General features: G+C 40.2%; 1 long non-coding RNA gene across 1 annotated transcript; it reads right to left on the bottom strand.

Moving 5' to 3' along the window:
- Positions 1 to 4,772: 4,772 nt before the first annotated feature.
- On the bottom strand, positions 4,773 to 8,475 carry LOC135444850 (uncharacterized). Its single transcript, XR_010439322.1, has 3 exons — positions 8,408 to 8,475; positions 6,552 to 6,824; positions 4,773 to 5,869 (listed from the first exon to the last, which is right to left on the bottom strand). It is a non-coding gene; the product is annotated as an uncharacterized LOC135444850 (long non-coding RNA).
- Positions 8,476 to 9,530: the final 1,055 nt, after the last annotated feature.

Raw genomic sequence — 9,530 nt, 5'->3', positions numbered from 1 at the left:
TTTCTTCAGCTCATAGTGAGGCTACCCTGGGGATGAAACTTGAGCCTTTGTGTGCACTGGTGCATAATTACTGATCTCACTGGAATTTTTAAAAGTGCTGTTCCAGGGCTTCTTGTTGTGTGAATTAGGTCTCTTGGTGCATCTGTAATGTTAGCTTGGAGTTTGTTTGTGGTTTAGGTATGTTTTATAATCCTGAAAAGCTTCTGATATATTAATGCATCATTAATTTTCAAGAGTATGTATTTGTTAAAGGGCTAAGGTAAGTAGAGCAGGCATTTTGTTATTTCATTTGAAGTCTTCACATGACCTGCATTTCTAGAAGTGTTCTAATTATGGAGGGCATTGAGAAGCAGTGGAGGGAAAAGCAGTGGAGTAAGATGTTCTTGCTTCTTGGCTTCTCGCAGTGCTGATAAAAGCTCATGGGGGGTTCATATTAGAAACCGATGAGGAGTCTCAGTTCCACCACTCTGGTTTTGGATAGGATGCCACTTTGGGCTCAATTCTGCCCATTTTTCTTGCTGAGTAGCACTTAACTCTAGAATTATTTTCACTGATTTCAATTAAGTCATTCAGCTGTATGATGATCACTTCTTTCACTGTTGTTCTCTTTCCAGGGAATTTCTGTTAGGCTTTTAAAAATTCAGGTAAAGGAAATGGCTACACTATTTCCAGTAATTTTGAAATGAGCTCTGAAAAATCTCACTTTTGCATTTCTCCATTTTGTGGCACCACTGAGCACCACTGCCTTTAGCTGTGTATTGCCTAATGTCACAAGAACTCGCAGCCAGCAGAGCTCAGTGCCATTCTGTGGTGTTAGCAAAGTTTCAGCTACTCACATCAGCAATGACTAATGTGTAGCTTTTAAAGTACACACGTATGTGATCAGCAAGATGAGTAGGTTGTATCTTCTAATTGTATAAATTCCTGGGTTTATATGAGGGCTGAATTTATGGCATCTATTTACCTGGGGCCTCAAGGCTGCCCCCATTATTCATTTTTACCAGGATGCTGGAACTATGTTATTCCACTGATCCTGGATTGAATTCACTGCTGTTGTAAGAGGATATAACTAACTCCTTGCGTTCCAGTGAAGTGACACTGATTTACATCCACAGACTCACTTGTATGATTTCATCCAAGATTCCAACACAATTGGATAGTGAAACAAAGTTGAAGCATAATGTAATGGCTTGAAGTGTGAGCAGTAAGGCTAGAAAAGGTGACCAGATATGTATGAACGAGTGAATGAATGAATTAATTAATTAATTAATTAATTGTGATTCATATTAAGGACTTTGCAAGGCTATAGATTTCAAAGATGAGGCTGTACATTTTACAGGAGGCATAATGCTTTGTTTGAGTGGAGATGATGAATGAATCTGTACTTCAATTTGAGTTTCCATGGTGTAAAAGCTATCTATGTGTTTTTAATGAATGTGTGCAGTTGGGTACATCTTCACATATGCAGTTGACAATACATTATGCTTTGTGTTGTGTGGCAAATTTCTGTGATGCTTAGGCCCAGCAAAGTAGATATTCTGTGTAGGTTCAGGTTAATTGTTGCTGATGCTTTTGGTTCAGCTTGATGTGATGTCAACTAATTATGTTGATGGAGCGATTATTTGCACCATCTAGCTTACTGCACCTCATTACTCTCACCTCAGTTTCTAGTTTGCTGTAAAATAACAGCAGGAGTGATAAATTACAGAACTGTGCAGGAGAAGCAGAAGGCTTTGCAAGATCTGCTGAGGAATATTCAGGACTCAGGGTATCTGGATAGGTGTGGTGGACAGTTAGCAGTTGCTGGGTATGTGCAGAGGCTGCATATTTCTGCTGAAAAGGTTAGCAGTGGTATGATTACTCCTTCTATAGTTCTAGTCTCTGATATTATCGGGCTTCATTCTTCAGTGAGGCACATAGTATCTATCATTGTTCCTCTTTGGTTAGCTGATGAGCTGCTGAATCTTCTTCAGGAGCCCAGATTCTGTGGCATTGTTTTTTCATTATCTCCAACAATGGGATAGAAATTTCTTGTAACTAAAATAAGATTGAGAGAAAACTTACAGCTTTACACAGAACAAGAACTTATAAAGGAACATTCTTTGACTGATCACCACTCTAAAATGCAGTAGCAGTCAAGGTCTCTCAGGGAAAAAATGAAAGTCCATCTTGGAGAGGCGCCTGGGGTGATAATAGACTGAAAAGGGCAAAGAATGGAGGACTCAAATTTTAAACTCATTTAAAATTGTTAACTTTGTTTAGAATAGACAAACAGTCCAGTTATGACAGCTTAAGAGCTGATGCTCTTAGTTGAGTGCCCGTAACTGTCTTTGTATAAACTTTTAAACCAAAAGGAGCAGGTCAAATCTGGGTCATACTGGGAGATTCAATATGAATATTAAATACACTTCAGCCCAAGTGTCTACAGATATGCCACCCATTTAAATTTGTGGAAATGTAGGTAGACTTCAGGTGTCTATGTGCATGTTTCTTGGGCCTCTTGAGATACTGTAGAGTTTCTGAGACACCCACTGGGGGCTGGTACATGTAACACAGTGCCTGTGGGATACCCAGGTCTGCAGTGGTGTCTGAACTCCAGGCAGGCTGTCCCAGGGCATCTTGGATGGCAATCCATGAGCTGTTCAGGAAGCTGCACTGAGCTCTGGGCAGTACAGTCAGAAGAGCCACTGGATCAACTCAGTTTGCCCCAAAGTGACTTCAAAGGCAGGTGACAGCCATGCATTATTTTGGATATGACACAAGCTTTGCCAGGAGACGTGTCCTTTTCGATGTTCTGTATGGAAGTCAGCGCAGGCTTGATAGGGAATGTAAAATGGCCTGGGCACCTACCTTTGGACAACTGCATTACCCTCCAACCTCCACTACTCTATTCACCAATTTATTGCTGACAAAAACAGGTAAGACACAGATAAGGCATCTTATCTGTGCAGACACCTCCATGGCAACAGTGAAAATTGGGGATGGTAATCTCAGTGTGAAACCTTGTCCTTTGCCTCAGCTCTGAAACAGAGAGGTGAGAGGGGCCGATTTGGCCAAGGAGTCGTTCTCCAGCAGGTCACTGACTCCTGCACCAGAAGCTGCTCTTTCTTGCTTGGGGATTGCTACAGGCATCCATGTGTTGGTAGAAGACAAGGGTTTTAAGGGCAGCTGTGAGCAAAAGAGAGGCTGTTGCACTGGTCAAAGCTACAAAGGCTTTTGTGTCCTGATGGCAGATGATGAAGAATTGGATCCCAAGAGCTTGCACTTGCGTTCTTTTCAAAATATGAGATATACATAGAAATTCCCACTGTGTGATGGCAGCAAAGAGACAGTGTATTCAAGGGGCACCAAAGTTTCCATCTTTCCACTGTCCATGTGTGAGTAGCAAGATGGAGTAATGCTATTATAGAATAATTGCCATAATATTCTTTAACAATGAGAGTCTCACTGATAGCTGAGCATATTTAAATTATGTCATTTCTCATGATGCAGTGAAAGACAGTACCACTGTCTGTCAGTATCCATAACTTTGCAGGTAATTGCAGCTATGTATGAGCCATGCTCTTGATTGATTAAATTTGTTTACCCAATAATTGAAGGCTTATTGTAGTATAATTGTAATTGTAGTATACTGTGTTATTTCTGAACAATGGAAAAGTAAAGGCTGAAGGGTATCCAGTGGAACAAACTACCTCCTGCATGCAAATAAATTGTCCAGTTGCTGTTACAAACAAGAAGCATTGTGTTCTGCCAGACTTGCAACAAAGAAATCATTATATGTCTGGCCTGTTTGTTGAAGAACAATGATTTCTATTTCCAAAATTAAAACCATAATTAACCTATTATTATGAGTCCACAACACAAGAATGAAGAAAATGATAGTGTTAGGCCCCTCTGAGTCTCATATCCCCAATTAGCAACCCCTGAATCAGTGGTTCAGATTTTTCCCACATGAAGATTGCTTCATGCCAGACTCTCTGTTGGTTATGGAGGCATCGCCCCATGGTCTGAGTCACTGAAATGCTTCTCTCATTACCTACCTGCTATGCAGGACATTGCCAAGAAAGGCAAAGTCTCATAGGATGTACTTCAAACACCTTAGGAAGCAACTTAGGCTCTGTTAGTTACTGGAAACCAGAAAATTATATAGGAGGCCTCTCACTGGTTAACAGTTGTCACAGAATTATTTTTTTTAGCTAATAAAAATAAGCTGAAATCCCTTCTTATGCCCTTTTTCAGGCCTGCATTTCACTTTTCTTTGCGTATTGCTGGGAGTCTTGGTCTTGATCATTCTGTCTTAGTAGAATTTTGGGAAATAGAGTAAAAAAAAGACAAAGGTAGCATTTCAAGATTTCTACCACAAAACAAGCTCTCTAAATTACAGCTGAGAATATACTGACGTGTGTGTACGTAAGTATTTGTTCACATCCTTATTACTGTCAGATGTTAAGGCCAAGAGCTTCATAAGTCTTATGTTTCTTATGTGTTGGTAATGTGTCATTGAATTTAAAATGAAGACATTATTCAGGTCATCTGGACACAGTGACAAATAGTAAAAGTCAGTAAAAAAAGTCTCATGGTAGATCTTCAGTATCGCCTAAGCTTCTGTGGAAAATGAGTGAGAACATTGCAGCTAAAGAATTTGCTACATTATTTAAACTGGCTGACCGTGCAAAAGTGACTTCAAATTTTGAAATACAAAACTGCAGTGAGTCAGAAAAGAAAGAGAACAATTTTAATGTGACTCACCCACTCTCATCCTATCTCCAGGTTTAAGGCTGCAACCAGTTGTGCAGTCTGGAATACCCTGCATGTGTAGGGTCAAAACTAAAACCAGATGACTAGTTCTTTTCTTTTTGTAATGAAAACTTTGAGAAAAAACGTGATCCAGAGCTAGAAATCAAGAAGTTTCAGGTAAAATAGGTTTTACTGACTTAATATTATGGTCAGATTTCCGGTCCCATCAGTTGTTCATGTAGCTTCATTCTTCCTCTACACCTCTGGTTTTCTGCCTCCTGTAGTACCTTTGGAGGGACTCCTTAAACCACTGCTTTCCTCAAACAGATCCTTCCTTGTGCTCACATCAGTTCAGCAGCCGCATCACTTTCTGCCCTGCACACCCATGTTTTGCTGGTGAGCAGATGTAACTGCTCAGCCACTGAGGCCGGTGTCAGAGATCCCAAAACAGATCTTCTTTTAGTGGATGTTGCTTTGCTTCCTGGCCATGTGATCCTAGCTGCCTTAGCGTGCATGGCCTGAATTCGAACAGTCACACAGTAGGAACTGCTCTGCCTGGATGTCTGCTCAAAAGTGGGACACTCAGCTGTGAGCCCACCTGTCTGCTAGTCCAGTGAAATGTCACTGTCCTGGATCTGGATATTTGGAGCATAGGACTCTCCCCGTCCCCTTGCATGTGCTTGTTTTACTTTACTTTTTCATGTACTGCATATGCATGAAATAAATCACTTGCTTGGGTAGACACAGACATTGATGCACACACCTGGGGATCCGAGAATTCACTTTTTAATTCTGGCTACATTAGATAGCTCTTTGCTCTGCTTTCTGATGAAAGCTGTATTGGATCCTTGTTTTCAGGATACACTTGGAGTGGGAGCACTATTTCAATATTGAGAAGTCTGCACATGCTGACTGGTAGCTCAGGATCTGTCTGTTGAACACTTGCTTTGCACTCAATTTTTTTTCTCTCCAAATTAGGGTGAAACTGGCCATCACAGTGGAAACTTGCTAGGCCAGCTCACTACCAGTTTTCCAGCATGGTAGCACAAGTTTTTTCCTCTAAGAAAGATGATAACGTTTATGTTTTGCATTTTTCTTCCAAATTAGGAGGCTCCAGTGTTTCTTTGAATCACTGGGAAACAAGGAGAGTAAATTTTATTTGGAAAAGAGTAGAAAAGGTATTATTCTTTTCTAAAATAATGAATGAGGGAGCTAGGAATGCAAACACGCACATCCTGAGATAGGGTAAAATTAGATACTGGCTACAGATGGGATAGAAGAGATATGTTAGTTTTAGTGCTGGGAATCTTGTGTTTTGCTTTCTCTTTTGCTAAATGCTCTCAGTGAGTTATATTGTTTAGTATATCCAGAAAGGGAGAAATTTGTACAAATAAAGAATTATTTATTTCTGTTTCCTTCAGCTGATTCCCATGTGTGGCCATATCCCTTTCATCCTTGGCAGTGCTGCTGTGTGGCTATTATCTCCTTCCTAGGTAGGTAGGTGTGGGAACACTTTTCTGAAGCCTTTTTTTTTTGAAGCTTTGATCATTCTCAGTGCTTTTGCCTGAACAATATCTAGTTATACCACTTCTGTTTTGAACTGTGGTACCTTAAGGGGACACTGAGGTTCAACTGATACTTCTGAGTAGAACAGAAGAATTGTTTCATATATATTACAGGCTATATTTCTGCATGTGTATCCCAGTATGATGTTTGCTTTCTTTGTGATCTGACACTATTTACATTCAGCTGTGAATTAACACTTCTGCCTAAGGGGCCTTTTCTTCTTACTCTCTGCATTTGTATGCTCCTACCTTTATGTGGTGCTCTGCGTTCTCCCCTTTGATTTTCATCTTGCTGCTTTACAGAAGCCCACAGGAACCTTCTCAGCCTTTGCCCACAGCCTTCTGAGAGATTCGTTCTCATGCTTAACTGAGGAAAGAGACTGTGGGAGCTTCAGACCAGCTTCAGCAGAGCTTGTGCAAGGGAACTCGTGTTTGTACAGCCAGCCTTACACAGAACTGTAAGTCACTGTTGCTGCTTGCAAAAATCATGTGCAAAGACACCTTGACTTCAGATCTGTGTCACTGTATTAAAAAATCAAGGTAAAAACTGTTTAAAACAATACACAGTGCTGTCAATGCATGCTTTAACTAATCCTCTGATCACTTTGCATCGCCTGTTGCCTTATAGCAAGCACAGAATGTCCAATTTTCAAATGAATACAGAAATTCCTTTTGATACTGTCAACTGTTCTTCAAACCATGGCAGTTATTGCTCTCCCACAGGGGGAGATGGCTGAACCATGAGGAGGATGCTTCTGCAGCTCCCCCATGTAGCAATAAATAACACAATGCATGGTGCTGCTACTGTGATTTTTTTATGAAATAACATTTCAGTAAAACTGGTTATAAAACACATTAACTATGATTTCTAGGCCTGAAATGATGACTATCCAGCATTCCTGAGTGATGGATTATTTATTCTTGTAGTCAGAAGACAAAGCTTTCTATATTGAAAAATAGCTGATACCTCTTTAATTACAGCCTAGGTACAATGTGCACATTGTGCTTCTTAACCACCCACTGACAGACCCTGAAGTGTAGTGGACCTGCATTTCCTAATGTAAGAAATTGCTCCTAGGATCCTGCAGGACCCATGAGAAAATTGTAAAGAATTCTTACTTATCCCTGAGCAAGTCTGTCTCAGCTGAATAAAACTCCTAAGTCTTTCTAAAACCTTCATTCTTAAGATCTTATATTGAGATGGCCCCCTAATGGTGCACCAGAATTTCAGCTTAAGGTGCCCAGCTGACTTTCAAATAGTTACTTTTAATTATCATTCTTCTCTTTCCCCTGGTATTAATTTTAAAATGTCTCTGGGTGCATGTGTTGAAAGAATTTTCTTGTGTTGGCATTTCTCTCTTGTATAAAAAAAGGAAAACAAACCAACACAAGAATTTGATATCTCAAGCAAGATTTCTACTGCCATGAGAATACTTGGTTTTCTTTTTTTTTTTCTCTAAGCAGCAAGTACAATATGTCTAGACTTCAGTAATGCATCTGGCACAGCAAATGTAAGGTTGTAGGAAACAGGCTGTGAAAAGAAACCACAAATGAGGGATGCTAATTACATCGTTTGATGCACTACTGGAGCTCAGATAATGCCAGCAAGGTAAAAGGATTCATAAGGAGTAGAATATGTGCTCTTGCTCAAGATTATCTGGGAAGCTATCGCCAAAAGGTACTCCAAAGAGGATTTGTCAGGATGGAGGTGGCTCAGCCCTCACTATTCATTAACTATAATGTAAACAACTTAATTAACATTCAAGAAGACTGTTCATTTGTTACAAATCCCATTAGGAAGTGAGCTGAGCATCCATAGTGAGGAGAATAATACAGAAATAGCACCGCATATTCCAAAGGTGTAGAAATGGGCCAAAGCTGTAGCCCACGAGGTCAGGCTCTACCCTTGGGACTCATCTCAAAGATGACTACAAGAGACTAAAATGTGTGAATGGTCTCTCACAGGCTTTCAAGGTGTTTTAAAGTGTAATTTTGGCTCATCTTATATTCTCCCTCTTTTAGAGGTGTTTAATCCAAAGTGCAGGCTTGTTGTCATTATATAGCAAAGGTTCCATAATGTTGTCTCCTTAGAGCCAGTTTCATACCTCCTCGAGATTTCTTGTAGGCAGCCCCTCCAAGCACTAACATTTCCTTCTCCTCACAGCAACCATCTGACTCCACTTCCCCCTCAACCACCCAACCCACTCTTTTATAGCACTCTTCTTCTTATTGGCTACAGCTGTGGCCTGTTAAAGTCAGGCCTGCTCCTAATCTTTAGTAATTAGCCCAGCTGCAACTCTTCAGGGGCAAGATTACTTTCTATACCACCTTTATTTACTTATATTCTATTCCCCTACACAGGCTCCATCAGTCCTGTCCCTGACTCCAGTCACACACACACAGACACATGAGACATCCAAACCACTCAGTCTTGTTCTCAGCAGAACTGGGTTAGTTATCCTACATGAGGAACATCTACAGAACAGAAGGCAGGGGCTGGTGGGTGTGTTTTAGAAAGAAGTAGAAAAAATAGAAGCTGCTCACACTCTGTTAATGGTCAAAGTCACTCTTTAATGGAAGTAACACACTAGGAAAGAGTAATATCTTAGGTATTATTACTGAGCAGAGTGACAGCAGGACATGAACCTCTGACATGGGAGACATTATCACCAAACATGACAGAATTGTGCTCTTCAAACACTGTTCAGAGAATCTCCTGGTTTAAAAACAGGCTGGCACCTCCTTGTTCATTATTTGGTCTCTGGCTTGCAAAACCAGATTTCTTTTTATCAGCTAGTTTAGGAGTAATGGCAGGGGGGCTATGGGGGGTGAAAGGGCTGATAAAAGGATGACCATGAGTTTATTATTTTTGGATATTACTTTTCCAGTAACTAGCAGGAATACATAGTTATGCATCAGAGTCTTGTGGACATTTTACTTCCCTCCTCCTGTGTGAAACTGTCAGAGAACAAAATTATTAGAATAGCTATAGGACCAGATTCTGTTATAATTTACTCACTGGAGGTTTATTTTATGAACAAAGCATCACTGTGAAAAATAACCTCCTTTACTATTTGAAATTGTGCTTTTGCTCTGAGATGTTTTTCAGTTTCTACCATTCAATTTTCACAGCAGACTAAACCAATACATCATTTCTTATGAAAAAGGAACACAGCCCTGAGCAGATTATGCTGATTTCCGTAAGAAATATTACCCACATTTTCCTTT

Source organism: Zonotrichia leucophrys, chromosome 3, assembly GCF_028769735.1.
Source record: "Zonotrichia leucophrys gambelii isolate GWCS_2022_RI chromosome 3, RI_Zleu_2.0, whole genome shotgun sequence".
Classification (NCBI taxonomy): Eukaryota; Metazoa; Chordata; class Aves; order Passeriformes; family Passerellidae; genus Zonotrichia; species Zonotrichia leucophrys.
The sequence above is the reverse complement of the archived record's forward strand: the minus strand, read 5'-3'. Positions and strand labels throughout refer to the sequence as shown.